The 16,760-nt window shown below is 43.7% G+C and overlaps 1 protein-coding gene across 2 annotated transcripts in view; it reads left to right on the top strand.

Moving 5' to 3' along the window:
- Window positions 1-16,760, top strand: part of LOC126272687 (uncharacterized) — a 661,027-nt gene that overhangs the window by 398,110 nt on the left and 246,157 nt on the right. The gene's annotated exons all lie outside the window — the stretch shown is intronic.

Genomic DNA, 16,760 nt, shown 5'->3' on the forward strand with positions numbered 1-16,760 from the left:
TCCGACTATGAAGCGAGAACGAGCTTTAATCAGGTCAAAGTGTACACGTATAAAAACAAAATCAGATAAAAACAACGACAGTAACATATTTCTTACGAGCCGGCCGTGGTGGTCTCGCGGTTCTAGGCGCGCAGTCCGGAACCGTGCGACTGCTACGGTCGGAGGTTCGAATCCTGCCTCGGGCATGGATGTGTGTGATGTCCTTAGGTTAGTTAGGTTTAAGTAGTTCTAAGTTCTAGGGGACTAATGACCACAGCAGTTGAGTCCCATAGTGCTCAGAGCCATTTGAACTATTTGATATTTCTTACGTTCGCATCGTATCGTTTGGATAAGAAATGAAACATCCAGTCTCAGCTTCTAAGATAGAATGACCGTGCCACAATACAAGCGCAGTCGATACAGAGCCTTGTTGATGTTCCAGCTATTGGCTACATTAATTAAGCGTGAGAGAATATTTCCATTTGAGATTTGTTAGTACCACTCACTCGCAGTTTCTGGTGTTTTATACAGAACAGACGGTTATATTTGTAAATTGCTGTTATAGTGATTTGTGGTATGCTGCCAATTGCCTGAAGGTAAATAATACGACCACAGTAAATAAAATTTGACAATCGTAAGCGGAACCACCACATTTAACAATTACATGTATACTGTGAATGCAACTAATCTGGTAGCCTCACCTATTAACCATCCAACAGAAGTCTCACAGGAGACTAAAACTACTGCAACTATCAACTGGCCGAACTTTCGGATCCCACACCTCCACTGACCTACAGACCTGTAAATCCTTGATACATCCTATCCTTTGTTATGCGAACGTTGCATGGATCTCCGCCAAATTCATGTCCAGTCAGTCCCTCGAGATCCTGGAACGCCACTCACTCCTCCTTGCTTTCCGCTTCTGTTTATCACCCCCATAGGTCTTCTTTAACAACTAAAAAATTCCCACCTCTCCTCACTCAAACTGAACGCCTTCGAACAATCAACATCATCCACAAACTCGACTGCAATAATCTTATCGTTTCCCCTCTACTTTCCAGTCCTTATACGCTTCCGCACCTTTAGCAACACATCCCACCAACTCTCCACCTACACGCCTTCCTACACACTTCAAGCTCAACTTCCCAGATCATTAATTCTGATCCCACACTTACCCATCCTACTAGCTATAGGTCCACCCCACCCAATCCACCTAATCATGACTTCCACTCCCACCCCTCCTCATATTTCGCCGTCTTTTTCCCCATTTGACTTGTTCCCTCTCCGTTTCCCGGCAACTGACGTCACGAATTCCCCCCTCTATTCCACCTGATCTTCTGCCCTACCAGCCACTCATCCCCCAATGCTGCTACGCACCAGTCCTCCATCCTTTTACCACCATATTCCATCTTTAAAATCTCTATATTCAATGCTATATCTTTCCCGTTATTTCATTAAACCGTTATATGGAAGCAAAATAATACGTTAAAATATACTAGAACGTATTGCGGAATACGGGGACGTTTAGTTCATCAACGCTAGGAGACACGCACGATCCTTGACCGTCCCTGGGCTATTGGTATAATTCTGGAGGCGGTGCGCCGCTGTCTCACTGAGAGTGCAGGGGACGGGTCCGAGCCTTGGGTGATTGTCGTGTCGGGCAGGTGGCCATTAAGAGCCTGTCCGTTATAGCGCAGAGGTGGCGAGGCCGATAATAAAGCCGTGGATGGCGCCTCGGGCGAGAGACCACCGCACACGGGGACGGGTTCGAAGTCCGGCATAGAGCAGGGCTTCGCTGGCGTGACCGCCGCCGCCGCCGCTGCCTTAATTGAACTTGGCAGATAAATTGTTTCTGCTGCTCGTGACAGCAGCATTAAAGCGCGCCGCGGGCTCAGCCTTGCGTTTGTTATGCGCGCTGAGTGCTCCCGTCTCTCAATATTGAATTTGCTGTATGCGGTCTGGGCACACACCACATTGAGGACTCGCTTTGCGGAAGAGGGGCTAGAGAAGCAGCTATAATTGGCGGCGGCTGACCTTTGGAAAGCTTTTGTTGGGATGGCTGTTTTATTTTGCACTTTATCACCCGTCACAATGACGAGCCGGCAGATGGAACCTTTGGATCGATGTCGGTTCGATTCAATGTCTTAGTCAGCTTGCAGCAGAATTACGCGCTATTTCGTAATGATTCGTTGCTTATGGACGAAAGCTGCCAAAATGATCAAACATTTCAAAACAACATTAAGTTTATATGAATGTTTAGCACAAGTTGATTGCTCACTGTTCTGTAGCTTCTTATTTATACCAGTCTCATACTGGATAGTAAGATTTATCTGCAGTCACATGATGAAAATTTTTTGCAGCAATATGGACAAACATTTAAGGAAAACACTAATAAAATGTTTTGTTTGGAGTGTCCTCTTGTGTGGTGTTGAAATGTGGATATTGAGGAACTAAGAACGAGGCTGGGGGCCTTTGAGGCGTGGGGATGGCGGACTATGGAAAGAATAAGCTGTCTGTACAGTATAAAAAACCAAGATATGCTGAGGAGAATGGTAGAACCAAGACTATTACTGAATGGAAACAAATTAAGAACATATATTAAGAAACAAGCAGGGATATAGTACACACATTAGCATTAACAAGGAAGCAATGGTTCGCAGGAAATGAAGAGACAAAGGACCTGCTAATAAAGCAGAAAAATGATGATGATGGTGATGTGTACTCTCACAGTGATATAAACTAATAAAGTTTCTGCATGTCAAGTGATTAAATATTCCCAAGCATTCAGACAAATTTTCCTCAGTCATTGCCGATGGGTGACATCTTGTGACAATTGCGAAAGAGCACTCGTCTGAAATTATGGGGACGTTCTGTCACTTGACGTGGCTGGAAGCTTTAGAAAATTCTATTAATAAGTGTACCAAATCTAAAATTTCCCAACGCTTTCCCGACGTATCCCATGGGCATCCTAGGCCTATAGTATTTTTAACGCAAAGTAAGTCATATGTTTACGAAGCGCTCTAAGTATTCCAGAGTTATATCTCATAGATGACCCCCCTCCCCCACCGAATCACACCCTTGCCTACACAATCACACGAACGGTTCAAGTGTAACCTGGACTGTCAACCCAGGAATATCGAAAAGTGTGAGTTTTATACTAGAATCGGTCGTCTTCAATTATTTTTCCTTGTCAACGAAACTTCTACGGGTGCTGTCCAACAGTATACCTTTTGTACGTAAAAATTAGGCAGCTACTGCTGCAGACATTTCCAGTTTATCCCTATGTGTAGCCATTTCTCCTGCTTTCGCACCGCCCTCCCTTTTCCCAATACACAGAAATAGTAGTTGTGCAGATGTATTACTCTCAAAGTGATGATCTGCTGGTATTAAGTCGTCTGTGTAATATGTACCAAATGTAGTTGAAAATGCACCATGCAGTCTTTTTTTCTTCTTTTTGGAAGGGGGGCTTTTTCTCTCTCATCCCACTCGCTCTTTTTTAATGGCAACTCCTTTTAACAGTTTGTTTTACACTATCTGTTTAGAAAGTACTTGCCATAGCCGATGACCTGTTTGCCATTCCTGGATCCAGACCGTAGAATGGCGTCTTTCAGCTCGCTTCCAGTGTACGTATAGCTTTCTTAAACAATAATTAATTAAATTATTTAGAACATTACTCTTTTTTTGAACGGTGTATGCCACAGTAAGTTTTATATGGTGAATATTTTTAAATTTCTGTCTGCGACTGATAAGGTATAAACGTCGTACTATTACGTAGGTAACCTCCAACAATCCTAAAGCAGATATGTTTACAACGCTGGAGCTGTTCCTGGCCTATTTCATTGTACTCTGACGATTTACAGCGTCTGTAAAAATGTATATAAGTGTATACAAGTCCGTTCGATTACTCTGAAATGCGTCTCTTTCAGCCACCTTTTGTGTCGTTATTTTTCATTTTGATTAACTTACTTCATTTACTTCAGCGGATTGCTTTTCTGCTATTTACTTAACATAAAAGTCGAGCATTGGAGAAGGAATGCGTAGGGAATCAAGTTTATTGATTTTATGCACTTTATTATTTCAAATCAACATCCTAAGTTCCCCGTTATTCATAATCCTAACTATGGAGAACTCTGTGATGTACAAACGTGTGGATCCAGGTGCAACCGTAAAATCAGAATATCCTTTCTGGCTTTCGTGGTGGAAGCATGGGAGAGTCCTTTGAATTTAGTTTTCAAACAGGCTTGTCGCGTAATCGGACAGTAAGCGATATTTATCTCATTCTCTTTAAAGAATGTCCTACGATTAGTCAGCAGGCCGACTCACAGCCTGTGGAATTTTCACCAAATATTGTTCAAATTTTTGTTGTAAACTGGTTGGAAGCTCAACCACCCGACTGAACAAAGTACATGGCGGTGCTGTGTTGTTTCTTGACGATTAGCTGCCCTCCACCCACACTAAGAGATTCTACGTCAGACCCACAGCATCCTGAAAGTTTATATAAATCTTTCGGGCCCTCATGGTGGTGTGAGGAAGTTGCCCATCTTCTGAGCACACCTGGGACAAATTATTTTGGTTGGGATTCGCGTTAATTGTTTCGATACATAATTTAGATAACCTCTGGCGTAATTAAATTCAGTTATCAGAGTACTTACGTAGCTAAATTTTGCTTGTATAAATTTTATCTATTTCAATTTATCTTTTAGAAACACTGTGTAATCTCAACATACGCCCACGTTAGGATTTTTCCGTTGTGCTCTATAGAATTTCTTGAGCAGAACCAATGCTCACATGGCATTTTTGACTTGCTTCTAATTCGTAGAAATTATTAGGGGTTTTCTTGACACGGTGAACTTATCTTTTAGCGAGTTTCTTTCCGTCCCTTTAGCGAGTGTTAGCGTGTTCACCAGATCATCCATGATCCAGACCTCTGATGACACGATCCTTCACTAAAAGAATCCTGAAAAGAGATTTTGCTAAGACAGGATTTTAAACATGGCTGTAACAGCAACTGTTGTAATTCTTCACGGTAAGAGATGACAGCCAAAACAGTTGCAGGATAAAGATTTATTAAAAATCTTGACCACGGTTTCGGTATATATAAATATACCTTCATCAAAAGTAAAATACCTAAAATTACATCCTGCAATGAAGATTAATAAAGCAATTGTTCCAACTGACGACGTCTGTGGCACAATTGTTTTATTAATCTTCATTGCAGGATGTAATTTTAGGTATTTTACTTCTGATGAAGGTATATTCATATGTACCGTAACTGTGATCAAGAATTTTAATAAATCTTTATCCTGTAACTGTTTTGGCTGTCATCATTTACTGTGAACTTTGCTAAGAATACACTCTCTTCTCCCCCCATAAGGAACCATATTATAAGTTATCTTCCCTTTGTTAAAATGTTGCTGAAATAGAGAAGAGGATACGTCTCTGACAATAAATGTTCTCTGTCATAAACACAGCTCATACTTTTCACCATCCCTTTCAGCCAACTGAATTTTAACAACAGCTGACTATTTGAGAAATGTCTTTTAAGATGTGTAACTCAACTTCATTCTGCCGCAGTCGTTCTGAAATCACTTAGTGAGATTCCGTTGTGCATTATAAGTAAATGTTTGGCCCTAATTGCTGCAAAATCTCCTTGTGTGTTCAGACGACATTGCACAAAGTGGATCTTGCAAACAGACAGGCATTGCCTTGATGAGATTTTCACTCTGCAGCGGAATGTGCGCTGATATGAAACTTCCTGGCAGATTAAAACTGTGTGCCCGACCGAGACTCGAACGCGGGACCTTTGCCTTTCGCCGGCAAGTGCTCTACCATCTGAGCAACCGAAGCAGCAGTAAGTAACGTTTGGAAGGTAGGAGACGAGATACTGGCAGAAGTAAACAACGACCGCCGCGCGGTTGGAGGCGTCATGTCAGACGTCGTTTGGTGACTTACAAAGATGTCGAAACCGGTTAAGAAAGCATTTTTTGCGGCCTGTCGTTGAAAAACAAATAAGATCCTCGCTTTCCTTTTCCAGTCACAAACAGTGCGCTAGCAGAACGACTGTCGGCAAGACTCAACGTAAGATGGAATTTGACTGATTTTCCTGTCTGGTTTGTATGTCGATATGCATGTGCGAGAAACTAAATTTTCTTCGAACGTATGCTGTAAACCTTTCCGTGATGCATAATACCTTCTTGTAGTGTCTGACACTGACTTACTAAGTGAACCTGCTGCAAAATGCGGTGCTAATTTTCGGGTCTTCTCTCTCCCCTGTATTATTCCTATGCTCCGTACATATCCAGGTATCACTGTCGTTTTGATCTGGACGATATACGCGTGTTTCTTTTATTCAGTAGTTCTGTATGGACATACACAGATGGGACTGTATATTGGCAAAATTTGCTATGTAATACAAATACCATCAGGAAAAGAAGGATAAAGGGAAATTAACCCAGCACTAGATTTAAAAAAAGCACGTGAAAATCCCAAATATATCTGCAGAGACGGTGTCTTCAAAATAACGAAACTGGTCAATCGATAGATCAGTCACAGCATAACACGCATTGCCCTGAGACGGATTATGCTGCTACTTCGTAGCCAACTTTCATATTGATCGTATGACTTCGACGTTTGCATGTTGCTGGCTGCTCTTGAGACACTTTCCGCTCACAACAGAGAGCACGGTGCAGAACTGACGCGGGCGAGTAAAGTCGAGAAAGCTGCGGTTCGTTCGCTGTAAATGAACCGCTAGGCGTAGCCGCGAGGAAGACGCTGATGACCTATTCTGTGGCCAGAATGTCATCACCAGATTGCTTCGCCGCTGGAGACCGCCATTCTGCTGTCTCTCCTGTCCGGACTCCGTGGCGATGTGCGACAAGTGCTGAAATTAACTCTTTAACCTCAAGGGATATTAATGTTCTCGTTCATATATCACGCCTGCAGAGTTTCGAAACAATATCAGCCGTAAGTATGACTTCACTCATTTTAGAGAGGCTTACGGTGCAGAGAGAGAGAGCGTGAGTAGCCATAGTAATGACAACCCTATTTTATAAATCTGTTCAACACATCAAAACGAGATTTTTGCAAGTAGTACACACAGGTACAAAAATTTTTCAATGTGAGACTGAGTCATGCCTTGAAAATGGCAGGGTGTCTCTTGCCGAAATATCGGTGGCTGTGGACGACGTCATCGGGCTAAATTCCCGTACGTTATTTGAACATTTTGATACCTGTTTAACACTCAACCATTTTAGCTCAGTATATAAGAGTGACTGTAGCACAATTTGATTTGAACTATTTTCCTTTTATTATGGCACCTTAGAACTCTTGAATTGAAGACCATGCTGATACCATGTATACGATTAATTACTCACATTGAAGTTGGACGGGACGTGTGTTATATGCATTCCTTCTGAATTGCTATCACCTGATCTATGGAACGAAAAGCAACGAACCTACCAGGAATGTTCACATTCTCGCCTTCCTGCTCATCTACCAACAGCGATAGTGAAATAAGTGGGAAAGGATGAGCTCAAAATCATGCTCGGAGACTGCAAGTCATAGCTTTCTTTCGAAACCATGTGCAGCGCCAGCTAAACTTTGGAAAACGAAAGTAAACACGTAACCAAATGAAAATGTGAATTAGCGCCAACGTAATTTGAAAAAAAAACCTGAATGATACGAGGAGAAAAATAGGTAACATCATTTTATTCAAATACGGAGGAACCAGAGGCAATTACTGTATGGATAAAGACAAACACTGTACTAACATTGCTCAGTGCTACCACTGTTAACTGCCACTCTTAGATTACATTTGTCCACTATAGGCGCAGAATATTTTGCTGAATAACGAAATCTAGGAAAATAACAGAAAAGAAGTCGTGAACAGTAGCATACGTACTTTATCACATCGTGTAGAGTCACTACACATTTCTGATCAGAAAATCGGATAAAAATGTTCAAGATAGTTTGACATTTAAAAAGTCACAGCACATTGCTGTTACTAGCGCTTTGCTTTGTAGACAAAGCGTCTGTTACCTTCGGTCGTTATAAAGTATGCAACCCGTATCCTAGTCCACATTAGCTACCGTAGCTTTCATCTTTGGTAATTAAAGGACAATTCTTTCTAGCTTAGTTCATTAAAAGACTCTGTTAAAATTTTCATCATGACTATAGGTGAAGATATTACATCATATTGTCGGGAATTATTGTTAAATTTGCAAAAAAACTAAACGGCCTGCTGTATGAATGGTTTTAAAGTGTGATGGCTAAAGGTAAAGGATTAATATTCAGTTTTCGTACAGATTAAGAAGTAACAAATATACTGATCGTTGACAAAATCCTTGTCAAGAAGTGGTTCATAGACTGATGAAACAGTCAACTTGTTTTGCACAAGATAGTTAATAAGTGTTAATTATTTGGATTTATACTAATAGTACGAAACAGCATTTTCTCTGCGAAATAAGTACTTTCTGTCTTCATATTAATGTATTTTTTCTGCAAATAATTGTCATGAAAATTTTAATTTTTTAATGCTGATATAAAACCTCGAGTCATAGATGTTTGTGGGAGGTGTAGGAGTAACTCGTGTAACGATGCGTTTCTGCCAAGCACCATTTGCGTACAAACACTTGTTTTTACACAAAATGTGACGGCGTATTGCGGCTTCTCGTTATTTCATGTATTTCATTTTGGTGTAAATCAATGTTGCCTGAGTTAAACTTCACCAGCGACGTGTCCTAATCCAGGAAATTATGAGCTTCACCGAAGCTTAATACACACAGAAATACTGTAGTGTGAATCACAGCTCGGACTCGATGTTTAGTTTTTTTCGTTTTTGGAAATACAACAAAATCACAATTAGGTTGCTCACTCAAAGGCGCCGTTATCCCATATATAGCCCAGTTTATTTTTATGTATTTTATTTCTCGATGTATTTATCCTGGCAAGATTGGCACCATTAGGCTCTTTGTATCTATCCAGGAATTTTAAGATTTTTACATTGAGTTCACGTAACGTCACAGATGATATAAAAGGCTTAAATTTGACATGGGATACAATATTTAGCGGTAACTGCAACGTAAATAGTGGAAAGGAGTAGTAAGTACGTAGGAAATATCCAAATTTATAGTATATAGGTTACACATATTTAGATAATGCGATTTACCTGTCGGTTTCATGGAGACAAGTTCCTTCTGCAGCTGATATCGCAAACTATTACTTATTTCACGATGACCAGTTTCCAGAGTAGCTAGCTGTCATCAGATGGCCTGTATGATTAACATGCATGTGCTTTAAATTTAAGATGATCAGACATTGACAGCAAGCTTCTGTCGATATCGGACATCGTGAAATAAATAATGTTTGGCGATATCAGCTGCAGAATAAATACCTTTCCGCTAGAGTTTACAGTATTACATAAAAGTTGAATAATAAAGATAAATTGGCATCAGATGGATTGAAGCTGAGGGCATTGGCAGAACTGACTGAGTAAAGTGGTGGGAGAGGATGGGAAAGAAAAAATTGATGCAAACATAATAAAAAGAAGAAACAAACCTTCCTCTCTTGAACCATCTAAATTAGCGGTGATTGAGTACTGTAGATAGGATTGCTAGGTAAAAACATCAATGTGTTGCTCTCTCTGTCTCTCTCTCTCTCTCTCTCTCTCTCTCTCTCTCTCTCTCTTTGTCTGTCTCTCTCTCACTCTTTGTGCGCGCGCGCGCGTGCGTGTGCGTGCGTGTGTGTGTGTGTGTGTGTGTGTGTGTGTGTGTGTGTGTCGAGTTACGTATCATTCATACTGTTTAAAAATGGTTCAAATGGCTCTGAGCACTATGGGACTTAACATCTGAGGTCATCAGTCCCTAGAACTAAGGACATCACACACATCCATGCCCCAGGCAGGATTCGAACCTGCGACCGTAGCTGTCACGCGGTTCCAGATTGAAGCGCCTAGAGCCGCACTGCCACACCGGGCGGCATCCATATTGTCCTTTGACTCAAGATGTGTGCTGTCACCTCGTTATCGTTTTCATAGGTGTGAGTTCGAAAGCTTTATTCTGCTCATAATTTTGACTATTGTCTGTTCCTCCTTCTATATCTCTTCCCTGATTCCAAGAAAGTCATTAAGAATCAGGGATTAGGCAATTTTCAGTGATGACGGGAGAGGACGCCGCTGATGGATGGATCCATTCACGTACTCATTTGAAAGGTTTTTAGACACATTTAAACAAATACATGGTGAACTGCAGCACTGCCATTCAGCCCCTACTTTTGGCTTGAATAATGTTGTCTGCATACAGTTTTTGTTCTTGATCGTCGGTTTCTCAAAGATCCAACACACCGCTGAGATCCCTCTGCTTTACCTGCGCGTGTAATTTATTGTCAGATTCTTGGGCCACATTATTTGTGCAAACGTTTAGCTGAGCGGACAGATGGAGCGGCGAGGCGTGAATGGGCACGAGCGGAGGAGCAGCCGGAATTTCGGGCACATTTCTGCAGCCGTGGGGCCAGTCAGAAGAATGAAAAGCACGCGTCTGCCACGCGCCGCTCCTCCACTGGACCTGTTCCTGCCTGTCACACCCGAGTACACACAGATCAGCCTCGCCAGTAGGCAGCCTCTGGAACCTTCTGCCTGCAGAAGACAGTGGAGGGGGTCACTAGTAGGGGGGAGGTGTTGTACTTAACTAGACTTTTCCAGACTTTCGCCTCTAGCCAGCCCTGTAACAAAAGTTTAATACGTTTTCCATTTCCTGTCAGAGAGGTCACAGTTCGTAGTAACTGACGGAAAGTCATCGAATAAAACGTAAGTGACTTCTGGCGTTCCCCAAGGTAGTGCTATAGGCCCTTTGCTGTTCCTTATCTATTTAAACGATTTGGCAGACAACTGGAGCAGCGATCTTCGGTTGCCTGTAGATGACCCTGTCGTTTATTAACTAATTAAGTCATTAGAGCCGGCCGCGGTGGTCTAGCGGTTCAGGCGCTCAGTCCAGAACCGCGGGACTGCTACGGTCGCAGGTTCGAATCCTGCCTCGGGCATGGATGTATGTGATGTCCTTAGGTTAATTAGGTTTAAGTGGTTCTAAGTTCTAGGGGACTGATGACCACAGATGTTAAGTCCCGAAGTCATTAGAAGATCAAAACAAACTGCAAAACGATTTAGAAGAAATACTGGAATGGTGCGAAAAGTGGCACTTAACCCTCAATAACGAAAAGTGTGAGGTCATACACATCAATGCTCCTCCATTGGACCTGTTCCTGCCTGTCACACCCGAGTACACACAGATCAGCCTCGCCAGTAGGCAGCCTCTGGAACTTCGGTTACACGTTAGATCAGTCAAATACAAAGGCCGTAAATTCGCCTAAATACCGAGGAATTACAATTACAAACAACTTAAATTGGAAGGAACACATAAAATGTTCTGGGGATGCTAACCAAAGACTGCATTTTATTGGGAGGACACTTAGAAAATGTAACAGACCTACTAAGGAAACTGCCTACACTACGCTCTCCGTCCTCTTTTACAATACCGCTGCGCGGTGTGGGATCCTTACCATATATGACTGACGGAGTACATCGAAAAAGTTCAAAGAAAGGCAGCACGTTTTGTCTTATCGCGAAATGTGAGAGTGTCAGAGAAATGATACAGGATTTATGCTGGAAATCATTATAAGAAAGGCGTTTTTCGTTGCGATGAAATCTTCTCACGGAATTCCAATCACCATCTCTCTCCTCCGAATGCGAAAATATTTTGTTGACACCGACCTACATATGGAAGAACGATCACCATGATAAAATAAGGGAACTCAGAGCTGGTACGGAAAGATATAGGTGTTCATTCTTTCCTAGAGTTATACGAGATTGGAATAATAGAGAATTGTGAAGGTGCTTCAATGAAGCTTCTACCAGGCACTTAAATGTGATTTGCAGAGTATCCATGTAGATCTAGATGTAGAAATTACGTGCATTTAGGTTTTAAGCGTTGCAGTCTTTTTGTGTACTTAGAAATTAAGGTTTTCTCCAAAAGTGAAAACATGTTACAAGTTACAACATGGTCATGTGTCTATAGTCCGATTAAAACTGCTTGATAGTTGACATTTCACACATTGGAGCCGATTTACTTCAGAGCTCTAACGTCACGCCTGGACCGTTCGCCGTTGCCAAAATGCCACTACAATGGGCCAGTTTACTTCCAATTCCTTGTCCGGCATTCTTTCTCGGTGTATTTGAATGCCAGATCACGGGTCTGGCACTTGCATTTTGTATTTCATTCACATGCTAACCACACCAAAACAACTCACACTCACAACGATGCTAATGAATTAAAGGCGTTTCATACGCAGCACTAACCAAACAGTACTGAATACTTCCGCACGAGACGCGATCTAGCGCCACTTATACAGTTATCATAATCACCGAGATCGCCTTATGATAGATAAGCTTCGATGATACCAGCAAGGCTGCAGTTCATCATTGCGACTGGGTAACTACAGTCATAAATACACTCCTGGAAATTGAAATAAGAACACCGTGAATTCATTGTCCCAGGAAGGGGAAACTTTATTGACACATTCCTGGGGTCCGATACATCACATGATCACACTGACAGAACCACAGGCACATAGACACAGGCAACAGAGCATGTACAATGTCGGCACTAGTACAGTGTATATCCACTTTCGCAGCAATGCAGGCTGCTATTCTCCCATGGAGACGATCGTAGAGATGCTGGATGTAGTCCTGTGGAACGGCTTGCCATGCCATTTCCAGCTGGCGCCTCAGTTGGACCAGCGTTCGTGCTGGACGTGGAGACCGCGTGAGACGACGCTTCATCCAGTCCCAAACATGCTCAATGGGGGACACATCCGGAGATCTTGCTGGCCAAGGTAGTTGACTTACACCTTCTAGAGCACGTTGGGTGGCACGGGATACATGCAGACGTGCATTGTCCTGTTGGAACATCAAGTTCCCTTGCCGGTCTAGGAATGGTAGAACGATGGGTTCGATGACGGTTTGGATGTACCGTGCACTATTCAGTGTCCCCTCGACGATCACCAGAGGTGTACGGCCAGTGTAGGAGATCGCTCCCCACACCATGATGCCGGGTTTTGGCCCTGTGCCTCGGTCGTATGCAGTCCTGATTGTGGCGCTCACCTGCACGGCGCCAAACACGCATACGACCATCATTGGCACCAAGGCAGAAGCGACTCTCATCGCTGAAGACGACACGTCTCCATTCGTCCCTCCATTCACGCCTGTCGCGACACCACTGGAGGCGGGCTGCACGATGTTGGGGCGTGAGCGGAAGACGGCCTAACGGTGTGCGGGACCGTAGCCCAGCTTCATGGAGACGGTTGCGAATGGTCCTCGCCGATACCCCAGGAGCAACAGTGTCCCTAATTTGCTGGAAAGTGGCGGTGCGGTCCCCTACGGCGCTGCGTAGGATCCTACGGTCTTGGCGTGCATCCGTGCGTCGCTGCGGTCCGGTCCCAGGTCGACGGCACGTGCACCTTCCGCCGACCACTGGCGACAACATCGATGTACTGTGGAGACCTCACGCCCCACGTGTTGAGCAATTCGGCGGTACGTCCACCCGGCCTCCCGCATGCCCACTATACGCCCTCGCTCAAAGTCCGTCAACTGCACATACGGTTCACGTCCACGCTGTCGCGGCATGCTACCAGTGTTAAAGACTGCGATGGAGCTCCGTATGCCACGGCAAACTGGCTGACACTGACGGCGGCGGTGCACAAATGCTGCGCAGCTAGCGCCATTCGACGGCCAACACCGCGGTTCCTGGTGCGTCCGCTGTGCCGTGCGTGTGATCATTGCTTGTACAGCCCTCTCGCAGTGTCCGGAGCAAGTATGGTGGGTCTGACACACCGGTGTCAATGTGTTCTTTTCCATTTCCAGGAGTGTATAAACTTTTCGTGCTGCGTTGTGCCACAGCGCAATAGTCGCCTATAATCCTGCGAGAAATTGGAATTTGCCTATAGCATTGAAACTGAATCTTTTCTGCCTTGACCGAGTGAGGTGGCGCAGTGGTTTGCACACTGGACTCGCATTCAGGCGTGCCGAGATAGGCCGTGCAATTGCGGCAAACACTGTGTCCTGGTGGAGTAGTAGTTAACACAAATGCCTCGTAAGCAGAATACCCCGGATTCGACTCACGGTCCGGAACACATTTTCACTCGTCACCGCATATCCTGATGCAGCCGACATCAATAATCCCTTCCCTTTCCATTCCTTTCTCCCTCTGCTCCTTCAATTTACATAATATGCATCACAGCTGCGGATTCCGAGTGGTGTCTGTTCTCTCGGACATGTTTGAATGAATAAACACCACTCATCCATAGAACTGAGTGCGGCCCTGAACGGCGAGGCGGTTGGACGGTCGTTGTCCACCGGTTCATAGTATGAAGCCACCGCACCTGTAACATGTCTTCTTCTGACCTGCCACAGTACTTTTATCTATGAAGCCCTGCTTGTTGTGGATAACAGTATTTTATTCTGAGAAGGATGAGTCCACCTCCTTCCCGTATTATGGGCTTAAACTAAAGTATGTAACCTTAAGAAATTATCTGACATCACTAACCCGGTCGTACTTCTGTTCAGCTGAAAGAGGTTTATTTCTGACATAAGGAAAGAGAAGAGTATAAGTACATCTCACCGAGAGAAGTGACGTGCTGGTTAGCACACTGGACTCGCGTTCGGGAGGACGACGGTTCAAATCCTTGTCCGGCCATCCAGATTTAGGTTGTTCGTGATTTACCTAAATCGCGCCAGGCAAATGCCGGTGCAATTCCTACGAAAAGGTGACAGCCAATTTCCTTCCCCATCCTCTCGTCCTCCGACATTGTACTCCGTCTCTAATGACTGCGCTGTCGACGGAACGTGTATATCGACCTCCAACAAGAAGAGTGCATTTCAGGGAAAGTTTCGACCGTAGCTCCTGCACCTTGGATAAAATCTCCGACAACACAAAATGTAGACCTGTGTCTACCCAGAAAACGATATCCCAGTGAGTTGGTGGTGACTCCTGAAACTCTAGGCTCTATAAACCAGTTGAAGTGTACAATATGTAAGACGCTGAATCGCTTGAGAAGTAGTGTTCTGAAATCTAACGATAATCTCAAGAATCGGTATAACTAGGAACATATTTGACCGGCTGTTAACGTCTGATACTACAAACTACCCGACATGAAAGGTGAGCGACAGGAAATGTATTCGCAATTGCTGATATGAGCCGCCTACAGCTACGTAATGGAACGACAAGGAAAATTTGTGTCGGACCGGTACTCGAACCCAGATTTCCCCCTTTACGCGAACAATCGCCTTACAGCTTCGGCTATCCGAGTACGCTCGAGGCTAGACCCACACTACCATATGCCGTCCGCCCATGTGTCATACTGCATACTGTTCCTTGGAACATTGCCTTCCATTTCAGTATCACATTCATACGTATTTGGTCGCGATTTAATTTCAGATATGTAATATTCGTGTGCAAATCATATTGGAACCCTATCACATCACACTCTGACGAGCCAGATCATTATGACCACCTACTATACACCACGTCGGTGCACTTTTATAACGCAGTACAGTATTGATTCTGAGCGACATGAATTCAAAAAGCACTTCAATTTCGTAAACGTAAAATGTTAGTTGTCGCTTCAGGAAATGTTACTTACTACCCCTTATAGGATATTGAGTCATAGCTCGTCTGCTGAGGACGTCCCAGGACCGAACCACTGGTCGAAGTGAACCGAAGAAATGATCTTTTGGAAGATGTCCTCTATAAGTGCGGACGAATCTTTGGGTTTTCTAAGAAAATACTGTCGGAAACGACTCAGTAGCTAGGAAATTTTAACATATGGAACGTATCAGTGTCTGCTCTCTTCTTTTCAATGACCTTCAAGACTTGACTGAAGCTCCTAAAGAAGGAACTGCCTCTACAGTGGATCTACTTCTCTCTTACTTTTCAATCATCACAGGGCAGATTGTGTGTAGAACGTCTGGGACATAAGCCTTTCTTCGTTTTTCTAATTTCTTAAGTTTGTAGTTTGTATTAACAGCACTATAAAACTGATAATAGCAATAATAATTGTGCCGTAAGCAGAACTGTCTTAAAATGTTCTCGTTCCATCGTGATCCAAGGAACTCAGTTCCTGGTACAGGGAGCAGCCACCACTCTCGTAACGGTATCTCTCGTTTTGATTCGAGCCATTGTGTACACTTCTTATGGAAAAACGTTGTGTTGATAGGTCAGATGCTTCTCCGTACAGCGGCGCGACACAAGGAAAGAAAAAGGGAAGAATGTGACGTCGTTGACTGCGTGTCTCTGCAACGAAACGACGCTGAGTGCAGCTGGCTCTTCCCGGGAAGGCTCTGTCCCCAAAGACGGCGGTCGTGCCTCGTGCCAAAGTCGATGGACGGTGCCAGCACGTGCCACAGTAGCTTCTTTGATAGTTCAGAACAAAACACCTGTGGTGGTGGGAACTGCAGCACTTTCTTAGTCCTATGCTTCACACTTTGTAACGATTACATCTAAATCTACAGTCAGAAAATCTCTATCTACATCTAAACCAATAATCTGTGGACCACCTTTGGTAGGTGGCGGAGGGGACTTAAGTACCACTGCCATCTCGCCCGGGAATAAACATTGTTGGTCAACCTGAGTGCGAGCTCGAATCTTTCTGATATTACCTTAATGCTCTCTTCGTGAAATATACGAAAGAGGAAACAATATATCAGTTGACTCTTCTCGGAATTTTAACGGTACACG

The sequence above is a fragment of the Schistocerca gregaria genome, chromosome 5 (genome assembly GCF_023897955.1).
Source record: "Schistocerca gregaria isolate iqSchGreg1 chromosome 5, iqSchGreg1.2, whole genome shotgun sequence".
NCBI lineage: Eukaryota > Metazoa > Arthropoda > Insecta > Orthoptera > Acrididae > Schistocerca > Schistocerca gregaria.